This window comes from Melospiza georgiana, chromosome 1 (assembly GCF_028018845.1).
Source record: "Melospiza georgiana isolate bMelGeo1 chromosome 1, bMelGeo1.pri, whole genome shotgun sequence".
Taxonomy (NCBI): Eukaryota; Metazoa; Chordata; class Aves; order Passeriformes; family Passerellidae; genus Melospiza; species Melospiza georgiana.
The window spans coordinates 126,258,684-126,278,844 of NC_080430.1; the positions used below are offsets into that span (position 1 = coordinate 126,258,684).

At 42.5% G+C, this 20,161-nt stretch overlaps 1 protein-coding gene across 3 annotated transcripts in view; it reads right to left on the minus strand.

Moving 5' to 3' along the window:
* The window catches only part of PAG1 (phosphoprotein membrane anchor with glycosphingolipid microdomains 1), a 107,429-nt gene that overhangs the window by 42,862 nt on the left and 44,406 nt on the right, over nt 1–20,161 (minus strand). For 2 of the 3 annotated variants that reach the window (XM_058042210.1, XM_058042223.1), the window contains exon 2: nt 887–951. The gene's annotated coding sequence lies outside the window, so the exon portion shown is untranslated. Of the gene's footprint in view, nt 1–886; nt 952–3,676; nt 3,721–20,161 lie in introns of those variants that run through there. The other variant, XM_058042216.1, reaches the window with a different exon arrangement.

Below are 20,161 nucleotides of genomic sequence, written 5' to 3' on the forward strand. Positions count from 1 at the left end.
TAGCTAAAATATTTACATTACACATTCAAATGATGCATTTTCCCAGTGACAGGGCTCTCCCTGGTATTTCCTCCTGTACCTACTATGCAGCGGAAATGATTAAGATGAATATTCTGGGTGTCTCTAAACAAGCAGATGAAGGAAATATGCAGCACAGCTGTACTATACTAACACTGCTAGACTTTGTAATACGCATGCAGGCTTGTCAACTGCCTAGCAGGAAAGCCTGCCTTTTAGGACCCCAGAACAGAAGAGTTCCACATTTCCTCATCAATTTATCTCAAATAGATTCTTCATTTATTGACAAATGATTTGGTGACTCAGTGCATGAGGCCCTGAGAGAGGAGGTGAGAATGGTGCTGTTCACTGATCATCAGTCTGCCTGAGGAAAAAAGCCTGGAGTGCACCATGTCTGCAGGGCAAGAGAGGTGATGGGGACTGCTACCCAGACAGGGACCAGTGTAGAAGGAAAGGTGACACTAACGTCAGCAGGGGAATGCCACAAAGTGACAATATTTCTGGGAATCAGAAAACACACTGCACACTCCTGTTTTAATGCAACATCACCAAGTTGGATATAACACTGCGAGTGATGCTGCACCAGGAGGTCCTCCAGACCTCAGCAGAAGAGCAAGACCCCAGACACACAGCAAGAGCCTCTCCCCACAGGGACAGTTTGAGGCTCGTAGCAGAAAAGCTGAAATTCAACAGCATTTAAGACATATCATCATCTACACCATAAACAGTCTTGCTCATTTATTTGTTACTACCAAACAACAGAGTCTCTCTGAGAAGAAATTAGATAGAGTGCAGCAACTTCTCACACAGACTCTGTAGCAATGCAAAATTAAGAAGTTAAAGAGCGCACCTAAGGTGTATTCCTTACCTTATAACATCATCCACACAGGTTTTCATACAGGCTCTCCCAGTGAGGAAGCAAAAGCTTCTGGGCTGAAAAACCGATGAAACACTGGTTAAGACATTATCTCAAAACCCCTGTCTGTGCTTATGTCCATCCCAAACTCTGCTGCATCTTTTTGTTTACAGAAACATATACAATAGACTGAAGTCAACTTTGTAAGCAAAAGCTATTTATTTTAAATTGACCCTGCCCACTTAGTGTCATATACTCTGAAGGAAATGGGTTATTAAAGTCTCTGTATAAGTGAGGCATGCAACATCTAGCAAACAAATATTATTTGGTGGGATTATTTTGTGTGGGACATGTATTTACTCCACTTTTTTAAACTAACAGCAAATGAAACTTTGTTTGCCCGTTAAAACCAATCAGTAGAAGAAAAGTAAGAGGCTCTACACCAGTATGAGGCAGTGTATTCAAAATAATAAACAACTAATTTTGATTTAACCTAAAAGCCTGCATAGAGGGAGTGAGCAGGCTCATCACCTGCCTGCCTGGTGCCCAACCAGCCCCACCACCAAGCAGCCTGAGGGGTGTGTAGGGATTAGTGGGCAAGACACTGCAGCAGAAAGGGGATGCCAGAAATCCCTGCGCTGAGGGGGCCAGGATAAACACAGATTCTGCATTTTGAGCCAGCAGCTAGCAGCCTCACAGTTTTAATTCAGCTCTTTGAAAGCTGCTTTCCTCTGGCCATCCTCGGGAACACAGAGTTTGCAGCTCCCAGCCTTTGGCAGGCCAGCTCACAGAGCCCCGCCGCTTTTGGCAGAGCAGCGTCGGGATGATGGGCAGCGGCTGCCACTGTCACCAGCAGGATGTTTTCTGGAGTTTCTCCTACAAGGCAATGTGTTTATTCTTTGAAACAGTTGCTCCCTAAAGATTAAAACTGAGCAGAAGCACAAAAGCAGCGTGTGTCCTCTGGGGCTGCTCTGTGCCGTCAGGCAAACAGGAGGTACAAGCTGTGTTCTCCCAAAGTGCACAGAACAAGCGGCGCTGCACTGGCAGGACCCAGTCACGTTCCTCAGTGCACAAACCACACTCGCCTCATTTTAACCCCTTCTTAGGAAAAGACCTTCCAAACACCACTTGTGTTGTTAAGAGTTCCAGATTTAGAGTTGTGTGGGGAGTCTTCAATGCAGCTGAGCCCGTTCACCCCAAAAGCATGTCAGCCTGGACACAAAAGATGAGCAACAGCCACAAGGTTCGTGCTTTTAAGATCATACTTGTTATCATCCCAAATAGCAGTACACACTCTCAAAAACAGACTTGTCAACCACAAAGAACAAACAGCAATATGAACAGCCGACACTTGGACAAAATATATCTTAGAAACTAAAAAAATAGTCATTTAAAACCCACTAAAATAGGATTGATGTACTAAGAGCACATGAGAAATACTGGCACAACAATGAAAAATCTGCTTGGCAGAGTGTGTAATCATAGTTATTGCAAGGTGGCTGGAAAAACAAATGCAACAATGATTTTTCTTTCTGCTGAGGTATGTGCAACAAATGTTAATGTTTTTATGACTGTACAGGATGCATTGTACTCCAGGGATTACCGTGAGAGGTGAGGAACTTTCTCTGGTAATAAGAAGTATTTACCTTGCCTATATATCAATGTATTTCTATTAGCATAATTAATTTAATATTGCATATAAATAGTAACTTTTGGCTTAAAAAGTAAGATGGAGAAGGAAACTAAATAGTCCTTTCTTCCTCTGATGGCAACACATACAGATCTTATTATTACTGGTAACACAAACTAAGCCCACATAAAGGGGAACAGCCAAACTTCAATAACCCTCAGCACAATGAAGCTTTACTCTCCTGCAGAGCACAGGGCACTTCATAACTTTCCTCCCTGTTGTATCACTCTTATTTTATAAACAACCAGACAGCAGCAATGGCCACTAACTTATGCTACTCTACAGACAAAAGTATTACCTTTGGTTAACAAGGACTCCTCATCGTAGACCCTCTTTACATTGTGCAGAAGAAGAGACCAAGAGAAGCTGTTTGAGCTCTGAAACTCCCTCCGGGCATTAACGCAGCTCTCGGAGCTGCTCACCCTGTCCCGGCCGCTCACCGATCCCGAATGCAGGGCTCGGGTCCCACCTTCGGGCACAGCCTCACCCATCCCGAATGCAGGGAGTGGATCCCACCTTCGGGCACAGCCTCACCCATCCCGAATGCAGGGAGTGGATCCCACCTTCGGGCACAGCCTCACCGATCCCGAATGCAGGGCACGGATCCCACCTCTCCTGGCTGCCAGGCGGGCACAGCCTCACCGATCCCGCCTGCAGGCTCAGATCCCACTTTCCCGGCTGCCAGGCGGGCACAGCCCCACCGATCCCGAATGCAGGGAGTGGATCCCACCTTCGGGCACAGCCTCACCCATCCCGAATGCAGGGAGTGGATCCCACCTTCGGGCACAGCCTCACCCATCCCGAATGCAGGGAGTGGATCCCACCTTCGGGCACAGCCTCACCGATCCCGAATGCAGGGCTCGGATCCCACCTTCGGGCACAGCCTCACCCATCCCGTATGCAGGGAGTGGATCCCACCTTCGGGCACAGCTTCACCGATCCCGAATGCAGGGCTCAGATCCCACTTTCCCGGCTGCCAGGCGGGCACAGCCCCACCGATCCCGCCTGCAGGGCTCAGATCCCACTTTCCCGGCTGCCAGGCGGGCACAGCCCGCGAACAATGCCGCCTCTGTCAGCCCGCCACAAAGACACGCTCATCCGCAGCCCCGCACCTCTTTTGCTTCTTATTCTTCCTCTTGGAGCGCAGGGTGATGAGGAGGGATGGGAGAGAAATGCCGATGTGTTTATGGTCAGGCGCAGCTCCGCCGTGCCCAGGAGCGAGGCAGGGGCAGCGCACGGCGGGGCCCAGAGAGGAGCCGGGATCTGCGCTGGCGAGAGCCCTCCCTGCCTCGCTTCACACATTTTTGTTTCGGATCCGTGGGTGGCTGCATGAGCAAGCAGCCGGAATAGGGGAGGAGTTAGACAAAATGCAATTTAGGACTTGGAAGCCTCGTCTGCCTTTTCGAGAGGAGGAAGAAGAGGCGAAATCGCAGTGCCCGACGGGGCAACGTGCCCTTCCCAGCCCGGCTGCTGCCACCTGCTTCTCCAAACCTGCCGGGACATAAAGCGGCTCTGCCCCTCTCCCCGTGCCTGATCCCCGGGACAGCACACGCACAGCAGCTGCTCTCGGCCCCGCTAACCACACTCCGGAGCCCCTGAGCACGCTGCCTGTCCGCTCCTGCCCCACAGCATATCCAGCTCCATTTTCAAGGAGGCACGATGCTTCATGATCCTCATGAGCAACGAGAGGATGAGACAATAAATGACATCCTCAGCAGATGTTTACAGCAGTCACCAGGCAGAGGAAGGAGGAGACAGCAGCAGCTTAAATCCCAGTTTTCTGCAAAGCTTTCCTTGGAAATCAGAGAGGCAAAGCCAAAAGCCCTTTTAAAATCATAGTTTTCCATAGTTTTCTTGTTTTGAAAGGACTATCATGTGCATATAGTTCATGCAACTTCAGCTTTGTTTTCCTTCCTATGAGAAAATGAAAAGCAATGTCTGGCTCAAGATGACAGTGATGATTCCTGCTGAAACCAATTAGAATATTGCACTTTAACTCAAATATTCACAAGCCAAGCTCTGTGATAGATGTGAGATGTTTCACGCTCCTCCACATGAATTGTAGTCCGGATCTAGAAACATTGCAAGTGAATAGAGCAGCAAGCAACACTGTGTTTTCTTCTTGAAGTAAACACCAAGGGACACACAGCCCTTGGGTGCAGCACAGCTATGAACTCATTCCAGTCCCTGATGAACCACCCTCACGGTATTTTCCCATGCAATTAGTATTAATTGGTGACTTGCTGGCAATCTCCCAGGGGCCTGTGTCACCCTTTTAGCCAGTCCTACCAGATCAGCCTTGAGATGATGATCAGGGCTAGGCAGCCACCCTGCTGCCCCACCTCTCAGCGCTCTTTCTTGCTCTTGTATTTCTGGGCTCTCTGGCAAGGGTTGTCTTGAGTAATGAACAATCAAAGACACACCTCTTACAAATTAAAATATTCGAGTTTGTAACATGAGACAGCAAAGTAAGAGGGTGACTTCTAGAGGGAATTTATAAGCACTTAAAAAAAATATGTTCTTTTAAAGCATTTCACTGAAGCTAAACTCCAAAATAATCTTCAGGAGAACTGAGCAGTAGTGCTCAGTTCAGTGCCTGCATAGAAACAGACCTGTAAAACTCTGCATCTTGCACTCAAAATTAAGCTGATACAGGACAGCTGTGAATGAGCAATCATCTCTTCTAATTTTGTTATTTAATAACAATTCTTAAGGATTTCCTTTTATATATTAATAAGATAAAATTTGTCTTATGCATCTTGTCAAATGGACTTAAGCAGGTTCAAGAGTGCTTTATTTCAGCAGAGCCCCACAACTCCATGGCAATAAACAAAATCAGATGTTCTTTGACTGAACACTGTAAACATCTAGAACATATTTCAGAGTAGCTTCCAGGGGCATTTTCACAGTACGAATTGCTTTCTGCAGAATGACATAAGTAATGTCAAAACTTTAAAAACTAGTGCTGAGGTGGTTATTCAGAGTCAAAAGGATGTCTGAAAGGAGAATTGTGCAGGGGTCAGCCTACAAACACCACTCAAGTCCTAGTAAAGGATGCAACATCTAATGGTAAAATACATTAGGAAATTCTTGTGGCCAGAGGCAAGCAGAACTGCTTCAACCAAAACAGGTCAAGTATAATCAAGAGCACCAGGCCAGCTTTATTCCTTCTCCTTTTTCTGCTTCCCCTTTTTCTGCTTCTCCTAAGTGTCCAGTCCACATAAATCAGTGGTCCTCAGTGTTACTCTTCTCATATCACTTTCGTCTTTTACTGCACAACGCTTAGAAACCACAACATAACATAAATAGCTGCCTAAAAATGGTGTATTTTGGCTTGGAGGTAGTGAAGAACACTGAAGATGGTTATTTCTCTTGGAAATCTTGAGTCTGGAGTGGAGGAGCCTGCCTGTGCCATCTCATTTCATCTCAAGTTGTACCTTTAGATTTCAAGTACTTAGTCTACATAAACTCCAATGTGAAAGACAAAACTCAGTCTTTACACTGGTCAACAGATGTAGAGAGATTTATCACTTACATGTATGCTGTTTATATGACATAGTTTATTGAATTTTTATTTGGAGATACTTCTGCTTCTGAATCTTTGTGACCCTACTTGATTTTCATTTTTAAAAGACCTTACTGTCTTTTTTCCCCACATCTATGGCAAGTAAAGATGCAGATATTATTTGTCAGGGCCCCATGAAAAAAATGAATACTTTCAGACTATTCTCACAATTATTGCAGAAGTACAGAAGAAGACCTGAGTTTCACTGGTGTAATTTCCCAGCAATTCCATTAACTTGCAGTATCTTTGGATGTACCCCATCCATCTGAGATAGCCCTCACCTCTATCTCACACCTGTTTAGCTCTCCAAGTGTATAAAAACACAAGGATATTACCCAGGGCAGCCTAGGTGGCAGAAGACTTCTGACATGGATTAAGGAACCACAAAATAGTAGTTTCAGAGAAGAACTTCTCCATAAAATCATGCAAGAGGAAGGAGCACTACACACATTCACTGGCAGGGACAGGAAGGTGCCATCTGTGTCTTTGGAGATGTAGAAAAACTATGAGATTTCTTAGTATGATGCTATTCTAAAAATTCTGGTTTGCTTACAGGATTTTAAAACACACACATGTTCAGACTGCCACTTTCCATCTACAACTAAGTGGAAGAGGGACTCAATATTCAGTTTTCTGAAAACACAAGGCCAAGAGATTCTTTCTCCAAAGACGTACGCCAAGACTTAGTCACTGCCACTCTAATTCCCTGACAGCAAATTCAGTCTTTACAAATACAAAGCAAACATCTTTAAACAAATTATGAACATCTCTGGCCATACAGATAAGACTAACACTTGTAAATTACTTCTCTAAATAGGTGTTATATCAAATCTCCACTGGGTCCGGATAGAAGTGTTCAGCCTGCATTAGGTGATAATGAAGCCTGAACCCGAGAGATCCTAGTTAAATTTGGATTAGCTGTTGATGAAAACCAACTTGATAACACTGCTTATTCTAGACTTGCCTCAATTACAGTTTTTCCAGTCAAACTTGTCACTGCTATTCCTTCTTTCCAAGAGCATTACTTTTGTGGCTGTTTTATTTGTAGTGTTACGTGGCATCGGTACCTGACCCTCATCAGCTCCTTCTACTTGCCTGAGACAAATGCTGGATCATAGCAGGTCCTCTCCATCTATGGGAGACCAAACACAAAATTACACTTACTCAAGCATCACCTCTGCCTCTGGCTGGGAGCTTGGCAGAGCTGGGAAGTGCAAATCTCCTACACAAAGGAAGACAAATATACAGAAGGCTGCCCCTACTGCTGAAAGATCTGTATTTCATTTTGAGCTATTGATCAAACTGAAGTATTTCACTTGGGCACAGATCATTTGGGTCTAGAGTGTTCTCTGTTAAAAGCTCTTTAACTCTTGACTAACTCAGGTCATGTGGATTTTTAGCTTGGCATAACTTGCATGTGGCCACAGCCCCTTCTCAGAGCTGTCACGTCAAAGCCTTACAAAGATCTGACATCTACCAATAGAAGTCTAATCTTCTGTACTAAAAGGATGCAAATAATTTTCTTAAATATTTTTTCTTATGGAAGCTGGTTTGCAACATTACAGTACTTATGAACTACTATACATCCAGTAAAGTACTTAAGAATAATTGATGTAATTTAAAAATTTATTTCTCACCTGTCTAATAAACACTGATAGTGGAAGTGAAACTTTCACCTCATCTGAGGTGAAAGAATTTGAGCATGGCTCTTTGGTTTCCATTTGTAGTAACCAGAATTTCCAATTGTTTTTTCACCCATGTACTTGAGTGATTTGGGCATTTTTCCTTCAGACAAGACCAAATGTATTCAATCCATTACAGTCAAGACTAAATACTCACATATGGCTTCCTAATGTTACTCATTAGGACATAGATGCTACAAATGTGCTTCCTTCAACTTCAGCTGCCTTTTATTCTCCCCTGCAGCTTGCTCATTTTTGTTAAAAATTAAGAAAGGAATCAAACTACTAAATTTCCATTTTCCACTCTTCCTAATTTTCAAATTTATGCCATTTATAAGCCTCAACTATTCTATGAAAAAACTTTTTTACACCATTTAACAGAACCAAAACCTTGAAGGAACAGAGATTTTTTTTTTGTTTGTTTGTTTAATCCTCTCCCGCATCCACTCACTTTTCCTATTTTCCATTCCTTAATTAAATTTCAGGTCAAAGATCTTTCTGACTCAAGATATCCAAATGTTTTCAGATTTGGCTAAAAAATTGTGCAAATCCATTATCCTATATCATTATATCCAACAAGGAGAAAGTCTCATGAATTATTTGAATATATGGACAAGATCTGATTATCTAAATCAAATTGCTAACTCACATGCACAAGGGAATATAATCATTTTTTAAAATGTAAAATATGATTAGAGTATCCTCAAAATAATTGATCAGACTGTAAGATCCTAGTGGGCAGAGGTTCTGGAAATGGAAGTGACACCACTCTAATCAGGAAAACAGCCATGAGAAGATATTTATCTATTTATAAATAAATAAAGGGCTTAACTTTGAGATTACAAGCGCAAGAGAGAAAAAATGTCATCCTCCTGTCATTTGTTGACAGGCTGTGACAGAGAGAAGCTTTGTCAGTACTTCATCACCATCCATGACTGCTCTGCATCTCACCTCCAATGGCTGCCTTGCATTCCTGAGCCCTGATCCCTTCAGACCTGTTTGAATTATCCCTGTTTTTCTGTCATGAACGCTGGCATCTTACTCAGCAAAAGCATATTACATAAAACGGTTTGTGCTCAGGAAATTGCATTATATTAAAAGTAATTATTAAGATGTGATTTTCTCTGTGCAAGCATTTGCACAAATTGTACAAGTCCTCTAACCACAGCCACTGCCACATAGAAACTGTGGAATCACATTTAAGTATTGCATCAGTGACAAAAGCGTCCACAGCAATTATTTATTCATAAAACAAGGAACATAAAAACAACAAAAAAAACCACCCCAAAACCACAAAAACAAACAAACAAACAAAAATCCCCCCCCACTCTTAAAAACCTTTGTTTAGCAACAGTGAATTGAGACAGTGTTAATATTCAAAGTTTAACTTCAGGAAAAGCAGGATGGGATGTAGACTGTCAGCTAACCGTTTTTGTTCTCTTTGATTATCACTATATCTTTCAGAGTGAAAACTGGTTTAAAAATTAGGAAAAACAAGATGTACAACCTTAGACCCAATCCAAACAAAAATCTGGTTAATTACATCAAAAATTTCTTAATGCAGCTAAAGCTCTTTGTGCTGTCCTCCCAAGTACCCACAGGACAGAACAGTGCGCTGGCTGCCCCTGCATCTGCTTCATGTGACACTCGACTGAAATCTGTCAGTGCTGCCCAAAGTCTGACCTATGCTTCTGACATAAAAGAAAAAATAATATCCTAAAGGACCTGCTGAGCCCTCAGGTTCAAACAGCTTTGGAAGCTGAACAACAGATCAGTAAGAGCTGGTGTTTTCACACTCTCTGTGCTATTGTTGTTTTGCCTGCCCTCCACACCACCTGTGAGAGATGAGACCTGGTTTTGTCTCTCATATTGTCCTTCAATACTTTGCTCTCCTTTGGAGATATCTGTCATGGATGCATTGACACATACCTTAAAGCCTCACCCCAGCTTGGTTCACAAGACTGAAGTGAAAGAATTTATAGACTAATTAAAAAGGAATTCAAAAGAGCAAATCTTTCAAGTGTCTGATATAGCGAGTCTTACGCAAGGGCGCTGAGAAACTGGGCCCTGCCCTGACTTTAAAGTTTACTTTAAACAATCACTGCTGGCAGTGGAGTGGCTCAGTAAGTCATAGGTGTCTGTCCACCAGGGGAGCTCCACAAAAGCTCTCAAAGTATCTGCTAATAAAGGCTTTGCCCTGGTCACACAGCAAGGCTGTGACAGAAGCTGATTGGCTTTGTTTTTTTTAAATAACTAATATCAACATAATGAAAGCTATCTTGGGCATGGGGAATACATTCCAGCTGGCAGGCAGAGGCCCAGCCTTTGGCATGTCCCTGCTCCACCAGCCTTTGGCACACAAAAGCCACCTGCAAGGGAGACCTGACCCCGGAACATCCAGGCTCTACAGGAGCATGGCTCAGTAAAGCAGGAGCTGCCACAAGGAGGGAGCAGAGGCAGAGCACCCCTGGGCAGCCTTCCCCTCCATTTCAGCAGGGACTTTTGCAGATAGCTGTCTTTTGGGTGCCACCATCCACCATGCTCCTCCTGGGCACCTCCTGGGAGGTGACAAGTGCACTGGACTGGTGGCTGGAGAGTGCAGAGCATCGCTGCTCTGACCAGTGCCCCAACAAGGAGGACTCCCCAGAACATTTGTATGTCTCTCTCTTTTGAAAATGACCTTTAAAATCACTCTGCCAGCAAGAACTGACTATGATGTTTAAGGGAAACCTGCAGTAACTTGTGGATGATAAGATTTTTTTTTTTTTAATTCTTTGAATGTGACTTTTTCATTTACATGAGTGGCTGAGACAGCCAGCGTGTTAGTGTGCATGTTCACCACCTCCAGACTCCACACTGGACCAAATGCACCAGAGAGGACAGTAAACAGAATTTCCTCTGCCAACTCATTGAACTGGGAGAGATGCTAGCATAAAACTCTAGATCCCAGAAATGGGATTTGCTTAATCAAGTGAGCTTTGCCAGAAGATGTAATCACACACCACAGAAGATTACATTAGCCTTTTAGAAAAAAACCCACACTTAACCAACTCCTGAAATTCTGCTTTGATATTTGCATGAAATCCATGCAAATTGTATGGGCTTCAGCATGTGTTTTCTCCCACACCAAAGCAGCCAGATGGACAGCCAGGGATGTGAGAAAAATATTTTCTGCTAAGCCTGAGGGGAGATGAACAAGAAAAGAAGCGCCCACATGCTTCTCCCCAAGTCCAGTGCATACATCCCACCCCTCCATACTGTGAACCTTCTTTTCACAGAGATCCTTTCCTTTGGCCATGGAGAAAGCAGTGGCCTGGCAGCCAGGGCAGTGCTCCTGCCAGCACCTCAGCCACAGCTGGGAAATGCACCTGGGGTGCAGGAAGGAGTCTGGGGGTCCCCACCTCCACCCTGCTATCCAGCAAGGCCCTGGGAAGAGGGGTCAGCCCATGGCATAGCCATCAGTTATTGCAACACATAAAGTGGCTTTGTATCAATAGCTTTTGTTCCCCTAAAATTCATCTGCACGAGCTTGCTTCCTTCCTAGCAGTTGTTAATGGATTTCATTACAGTTTTCCCCCTTTTTCACATACATTCCTCGCTCCATGAAGAAAGCAGGGGAGCAGCTGCAGCCAGCTGTGAGCTCCCCCGTGGGACCCTGAGTGCTGCCTCTGAGACACCAGGGACAGAGCCATGGGGATGGAGAGACCGTAGCTGCAGACAAGATTGCTGGCTGCTGCCGTGGGAATGCGGGCAGCAAAGCGCTGCTCGTGCTCCAGGCAGGGACAACGCGAGGGTGCCTCACACACTGCAACAAGGAAAAGCGCTCAACTGAATTCTGTGGGGCAGAAGAAACAAATTCACCATGCAGAATGTTTAGGAAAGCCTCACCCCCTCTGAAGTGCTTCAGGAATAATGTTCAGCAAATGGTAATTGTACCCTCTCCACCTTTGCCTTTAATAATTGAGGAAGCGAAAAACAAAACATTCATTTTCTTTCTCTATAATTTTTAAAATCCAATTCTTGGATGGCTGTTAGCATCCTCTGTGCATTACCAGTTACCAGAATTCATCATGAGTCAAAGCCTGAATATCTTTGCTTGGACAAATCTCCTAGGAACATCAGCCTGGAAAGCATGCCCTGGGAAACAAATCAGTTCTTCCTGACATGGGAAGCATCTCAGTCAATAATCCCAACTAATGTGGATGTCTCCACTATTTTACTTTGTACACTCAAATAAGGGTCTTTCACATGTGCATGTCTGCTATTTCAGATGTCCAGCCACTTCAAAACTAAAACTCAGATGTTAAGAATGTGAAATACCAGACATTCAGATATTCTCCAAGTGATCCTATTAGGACAGAGATATAAGTGGGCTGGCAGATACACTTTCAAAAATTACAAGTCTTGTACACACAAAGAAATCTCCTTGCCTCTCTCCATCAAGCAGCTTTTACTGTTTAGTTAGTTATTTTTTTAACTTCAGTCTTCCATTAATTCCAAATCCTGATAAAATAAAACTTTTGTTGCTTGGTCATAAGCTCATAAAACACAAGAAGAGCTTAATGCAAAAATGTGAATAAGTTAAGCAGTTAGCATAAAATTTACATATTTGCTCATTTAAACAAGGGGCACTCTTTGCAGTAATTTAATGCTTTGGCTTTTATGTTGGTCCTTACTGATATAATAATAATTGCCAATAAATCCTTTACAAAAAAAAAAAAAAAAGAAAAACACAACAAAAAAACCACTCACTGTGCTGTTTGGGGGTTTTATAACAATATTTAACAGAGAGGAGAACATAAAAGGATAGGGGCCTGAAGTCACGCCTCCAGACAAAGTTCATATTTACCACCCACTATGAGCTATGTGCAAACCCATTGTTCATGGGTACAAAGACAAGACCAGTCAAGGTCTGCTGCTACCTGTGACCTCTCTGAATTCTGCTCTGTGCTCCTGTTGCTCAGCCACCCCTTCACTGCAGCTGCATCCCTGTCCTTCCCTGCCTCTCCTCTAACAGCATTAGCAGAGCATCTCCCAGCACTGCACATGGCCTACTTGATTCATCACTGAATCAACACAACATAAATCCCCCAGGCACACCAAAGCACTGCTACATTAATACTTCATCTATGCTGCAAGAGCATCTCTTAAAATGCCTACAAAATTGTTTTAGAAGACCATGGTTTTGTTCTTGCAGCACTCCAGCCAGGAGGTGGTTAAAACAAAGGTGAAAAATCACAGCAAATAATCTGAAAGACTGTATTCCCATCATGTTTGCCACTTCCAACCCTATTTTTTCCTATGAAGTCTTTGTGCAGTTGCTCTGTTGAAATCATTAAGCTTTCTCTGGCTTTCTGCAGGTGGAAAAGGCTGGAACCTGATCCTGTGTGCAGGAGCAACACCTCTTCACCCACCATGAGCCTGCAGTGCTCCATCAGACCTTTATTTCTCCAGACACTCCTGCTTAGGAAAAAACTTGACAGGAATTGTTTTAAATACATTCTGTCCCACACAAGCATGCAGCCAAAAAAGTTTAAACCCTGCTCTTGACAGTCTTTTTCAATACAGATGGGAGCTCACAGGAACCATTTGTCTTTCACATTTGTGTTTTCAGCTTTACCATTTCCATTTGCTCAAGACCTCTTGTCCCATCTCATTCTTATTTTAGTGCTAGCCCTACAAGAGTTATAGAGATGATCATTTTGACTCAGCATCATTCTCCTATCCTCAATTTGCCTTAACATAAAAAAGACAAAAGAAACAGCCCTACCCCCCTCCATATAATTTTATTTTCTCACTAATAGTGTCTGAAGGGTGGATAAATGTGTGAAAACAAAACAGAGCTGCACATGTGAGAGGGGAAGGGTTCCTATCACTGCTAAGAGCCCATCTTCTGCACTTTCCTGACTCAGCAGTAAACTAGAGACACTCCCAAATGGTGACAATGGGCAAGGAAATTTGCTTTGCAAACAATTCCCTTTAAACAATTCCCTTTAAAAAAGCCTTGCAATGAACTGCTTAATACTGTTTAAGTTTTTGTCTCTTAAACATGGAATTCTCTATGGAAAGCAGATAATGTTAAGTAAAGTACTGGAAAATGAAGTGGCTTAGGATTATACACAGTCAGTTGGGCTTTTTCTAAAGAAACACTACACAGACCCTTTACAGCCTGTGAAGCTGAACTTCTAGAAGCCAAAAGAAGCAGTGAAGTAGCTGAAGGCTTGTGTCAAAGGACAGCAGCAGGCAGGACCCCACACAATGGGTCTGCATTGCAAACACACTAATACCATTGCTGCATAAAAGAGTAGGAGGAATACATAGGAATTAAAGGAAAGATTAATTCCCAGTGGGTTTTACAGCTAAGAGGCATATATTTAGGGCATCAGCACCAGCCAGAAAGTTTTGTTCCTGATGGCTAGCTTGGCCACCACTCCAAACCAGACCTTGACTCCGTGACATCACAAACAGGACACCCTGTGAGTGCTACAGATGAGGAGGCTTCGGAGAGCTAATGTGAAAAACATACAACACAGCATGCCTCGTTCAAATAACCCAATTCACAGCTTTGGCTTTTGAAACAAACAAAAAATAAATGCAAAGATATGACACTAGCAATGCTTGCCATCACTCTCAAGACATGGAAGCCACTAAATAATCTAAGAAACTATAAATACAAGAGTTTAGGAGTGTAGAAAGTATTACGTGAAATCACCACAAAAACGTGTCTTGCAACGAAGTTATGAAGACAGTAAAAAATAGGACTGGTAAAAATACTGGTACATTCAAAAAAATAAAACTATATAAATCATCAAATTCAAATTAAAACTACTTAGGCTAGCTATAGGTATGAAAAGAAATACACCTACAAGGAAGAAAATAAAGGAAAATGGACTGAACAAGAAATGAGCTAAAATAAAGCCATATTAAATTCTCAGCAAGTTGTGAAAGATTCTTTGCCTTTCTTTTTTTTTTTTTTTTATTAAACAGTAGAGCTCGCCATCTGTTTATGGACAGCACACAAAAAGAGTCCTGAAGTGCTGAAAAAATCTTTACCAGAAGCCTTCATGCTCACTCTGGTATCCCACAGCACAGCCACACCAAGCTCAGCTCTCCGTACACTGAAAGTGTTTCCAGCCAAGCCCAGCGGCTCCGCATGGAGCGCCGTGGGGTCCCTGAAGAGCTCACATGTCTCCACCAGCACTGTGCTCCTCACAAATCCCAGCACTCCAGGAACAAATCCTTTTGGCACTAAGCTCACCTAGGGCCCCAACAAACCCATCCACTCTGTCCTGCAGCAATGGATGTCCCCTTGGTGTGAGCCCACGGCGTGGTGTCTCATGGACAGGCCTGCCTCGTGGGGCTGACTGCCTGGGAGGGCTGGCTGGAGGGGAAATGCCAGAACAGAGAGAGAAACTAAGACAAAAGCCCTTTCCTAATTCTACCCTGTGCAAGGATCTGAATCTTCAGCTTTTAAGGCAAATCATCACCTTTCAATTTCTTATCCTTTCCACACCAAGCACTGCCACCGTGAGCACTTCCAGGCTGAGGAGACTGCCACCACATCAATATTCATCAAGGAGATCCTGAAGAAAATTCATTTATTTTCCAGAATTATTACAGTTAATTGGAAACATCTGCTACAAGTATCTGTATGCCAGAAGCATCCCAATCTACTAGGCAGTCTCTGCAGGAATACCCACTCTGTCCTTTCTGGCTCGGCTTTGCCAACGGCATCTTTATTGTCAAAGAAAAGACGCCATAGGACTAATCGGCCAAACGCAGAGCTTAAATTGTCTCTGCTCATTTTCACACAAAGTACTAACACATGTTGTGCTGTCACAGCTGTGAAAGATATTTTCGTCTCCATGTTGGCTTTTAACTGCTTTCTTACAGTGAACCAGGTCAAAGAGTTTTGGGAGCAGCACTCCCCTCTGATACCCAGTAGCATCCTTAACCTAATAGGGTGCTGCAGTGAGAATGTCCAAGCACAATCAACATTTTACATTTGTAGTGACATTAATATCAACACAGCACATGAATGTAAGTACATTATTTCATGTAATGTGAATGCTGAATATTTGTTGAAGTATTTATGTGAATAAAGGATAACTATCTGAATGTCCCATGGAAAAATGTTCCCATGGGGACAGAATGCAGCCTAACTATGAGGTGTTTGCAAATTCCAATAAATATTCACTGAGACCTAGTGAAAATCTGGGCTGGAACTTACAAACATAGAATTTCTAAACAGGTTGTCAATCATAATGAAAAATGCATGTGCAGACTGGGCTTCCTAAGTATTATTAGCCTTCTGTCTAAATCCATTGTAATTTTGTTTTTAATAGGCTGAAATGTGAGGCATGATCTTTTTTAATAAAAAGATTCTGTCAAAATTGTGAATTATTAATGTAAATCACGATGTCAAATTAATTTTTTTTAAGGAATAAGATGAACAAGACATTCATATTAAGGAGTGGAGTATGATTGTATCTCTGATGAAGTGAGATGAATGTTTATACTATAGACCTTGCCCATAACAGCTGGAGACTTCTTACTGTCTGTATGATGCAGCATGATGGAAATATTTGTTAAAAAGATATGGAGAATCTCCAAAGACATCTTTGAACTCAGAACCTCCAAAGACATCCTTTGAAGCAAATGCTCTTCCCTGAGATGCCAGACTAGGAAACCTTACTCAGGGAGAGAAAAATAAAAGCAAAAAAAGCACTGATTTTTGAGGCAGATTGTTTTTTAAAATGAAATTACTATGGGTAAAATATTCACACAGATGGTCACTATGAATTCCCATCCCAAACCAGATTAGAAATAGATTTTCTTTTTACATGAAGAACAGAAATCAATCTTCTGTAATGTAATCTTCTTAGGTCCTTGCCTACCCCAAGGGTTAAAAAGAACCACAAATTTCTTGTTTGACAGTGTGGGAATACACAATTGTTTGTTGACACCATTAAGAAGTTTCAAATCATGGTGAAAGAACTTGCACACATCAACAGACAGAAAAAATGAACTGTGAAAAGCAAGAAGACCATGTAACGTCTGGATACGTATTTTCACTTGGCAGAATTGTGATGCTGATAGAAATAATGCAAAAATAATAATGCCTCTGACTGAAAGAGCATGTGTTTCCTTATTGCCTAGAACAGAACAGTTACCACACTACATTGGAACTTCAGCAATAATTAGGATGTGAACTTCTGGTCCAATTTTCTTCCTTTTATCCAGTATGATTATAAGGACCTTCATCACTTCATCTCATGAGTTTGAACAAACTGGTTTGTATTTTTTCTGCCTTCCTCAAGAAGAGACAGTGATAAGGCAGAGAGTGATTATCAAGGGATATTAACAGAATAAACCCATGAATCTCAGTGTTCAGGTTAAAGTTCAACACCAGTTAAGAAGTATTCTTGAACTCTCATGATACTGCTATATAAAAATAATACAACTGCTCTTTAATTTAAAAGCATAATCAAGTAGAAAATTATAGAGTGAAATGTGTGGCCCCTGAGCACATTCATAGGTCTTTATGCCATGAAAAATAAAACCCTTTCACTCACTTGGACTGTGAAGCTTTTTCTCAGAGAAGTGGTGGACAGTGGGCAGTGCCACAGCTTCCTCTGACCCCCTGGGGAAAGCCCTGATCAAACTGTTCTGGATTCACTGCAGAAATGCAGAAGATGTACTCACAGGGAAGCGGGAGATGTGCCATTTCTGTTGGTATTAAACAGAACTAGATGGCAGAAAGAGAATCACACATTCTCGTCTGTAGCATCGAGTCACTCTTGGTTCTCGTGTTTGTTGGCTTGCCATGCTGCACGTCTGACACAAAAGACAATCTTACTCTCAAAGCACAGTAAATCAGCAAGTAAAATTCTTGGAATAACAACACTGAAATCTGTCCAATACTTTCCTAAAAATGCATATTAAATCTGCTTCAACCATGAAAACTTGATTAATGTGTTTAATATATTTGGAAGAAATAATCATTCATGTCAAGGGTAAACAACACAAGCATGGAAAATGGGTGAGAATAATATGAAAAGAGAAAAAAAAAAAAAAGAAGCAGATGCTGCAGGATACAATCCCACTATTGATAACCATTGTAATGGCTAAACCAAAAACCAGTATGCCTTAAGTGGAGTAAATTATCTCCACTCTGTGACAGTTAAGGCAAAATGAGCATTAGCATACAAATAGATGAAGCTAATGGCTGGATTTTTTTGGTGAAATCCTAAATTCTGCCTTTTCAAGATTAGTGATAACAGAAGTAGTGACACATGCTTCCTCCTGAAATCCACAGAGCCCAACAAACCTCAAAGGAACTCGTGCAAGGAGGGACGAGGAGCAGCCACAAGAGTGGGGAAGAAGCAGCACTTGCTCCAACCCAAGGCAAGCATCACAAGCTCAGCCACAGGCTGGTCCTGGGGCCCAGCAGACCACCCACCACATCCTCCTCTGACACTCAAGGTCCCCTCCCCATGGCAGTATCCAAGCAGCAGAGAAACCAGGCTTTGGCCAGAGCACAGTGACTGTACCCAAGGGTACCTGTGTATGCCTGCCCTTACTTACCCACAGCGTGCCTGGCACAGAAAGTCAATTTGACCAAACAATCAATTTAACTGTTCCAGCCTGCCTCTGGGAACTGCAAAAATGTGGGACGTGGCACTTACCTCACACCATCAGGACACAGCTCTTTCTTGTCTTCCAAGAGCAAAACTTATGTGCTGTAAAAAGGGATTTTTTTCTATTTCTCTGCAGGCAGGCCAATATTTAGGTTGTGCTTATGAGCAGTGATGGCTGATGATCCAAAGAGGAGCAGAAACTCAGCACATTCCCCCAGCAGCAAAGGGCCTGGGATAGGCAGATGTGGCTGACAAGATCCCTCCAGGAGCTGCAGAGTTTGCCCTCTCTGAAGTCTCCCCCTTTCCAGCTGGGCTGCAGCTGCGTGCACAAGAACACATCATCCTTCCCACTGCTCCAGTGCACAGACACAGACACCACTGGGGAATGCTTCAGACACATGGAAGCAGCTAGCAATTTAATTAAAACATCCACACACAGAGAGGCACATGCGCATCCCATTCCTCAAGAGAAACACCTCAAATAAATACAGGAGCACAGGACTGCAAGGAAACTCTCGAGTCCCTTCTATGAACTCCGTGATGCTCCATCCTAAAGCTGCTCTTTATTTTTACCTCTGCTGCACCTGGAATAGTCTGTTAACAAACCTCAGAGATAATCAGGGACTGGTTTTTATTGCCTGGCCTCACTTTACCCAGAGCAAAAAGCATGGCCTTGCACCATGACATTTTATGCCATATCTATCACACACCTCAGAAGAAAACACAATCCTTGCATGATGCTATGATCCTCTTCTGAAATGCCAGTGACTCTTACCTTTGAGTCATCTATAAATTCGTAAGAATTCTGTCACCTGTCAAATTCATAAGCATACTGCTGCTTATTTATGACAAGGATAGAAAAATACCAAACATGTTTCATCTCCTTTGAGGAATTTAATTAGCAGATTCCCTTTGGCCCAACACTCTCACCATTTTAAGATAATACTGACCTCTCCTCTTTATTCAATTCTCTACATATTTAACATTTCTTCTATGAATCTTCTTTTTCTCGTGCCACATTGATAGATCTCCATGTGGGTACCACATTCAAATTCTTTATCAAGATGGAGATGAATTGCATCTATTGCTTTTATTTAGCAACAGAACTGAAGAAGATGAAACAGCTAACCCTTGCACAAAAATATTTATTAATAATTTTTTATTTTATCCCCTTTTCCATTAGCTTCCCTGACTTTAATTTGTTGATCAACATTTGTTCTAAAATATTATGTATTTTAGAAGTTGGCTTAACAGGCTGTTATTTTGCCAAATCCACTTCCCCTGGAACCATCTCAAAATCTGAAGTTTACATTTTATATTTCTCATTCTCATGCCCCAGTGTTCAATATATTCAATAAAAAAGTCTGCAGTCTCATGTAACAAAAAATGGCTTTCCAGGGAGGACCAAAAATGCTTTTTAGAAGTAAAAATCTGATGATCTCTCAGTGCAAGCCTCTGGAAAAGAAGGGATGGATATTGTTTCTCTGCCTTCTCCCTGAAACTCCACTTCTGTTTTAATGTTGCACAACACTGGTTTTCTTCAATAGCTAATATGGGAAACCTGATTCCTTTTAAAGAGGCCTCCCAAATCAAACCTAAAATCAAATACCTCCCCATAACTTAATTTATTAGGTTAAAAAGGTCAAGAGTCTCTTCACCACCAAGGTACTTGTCCAATTCTCAATAGGAAATTTAATTTCTGTCATCTGG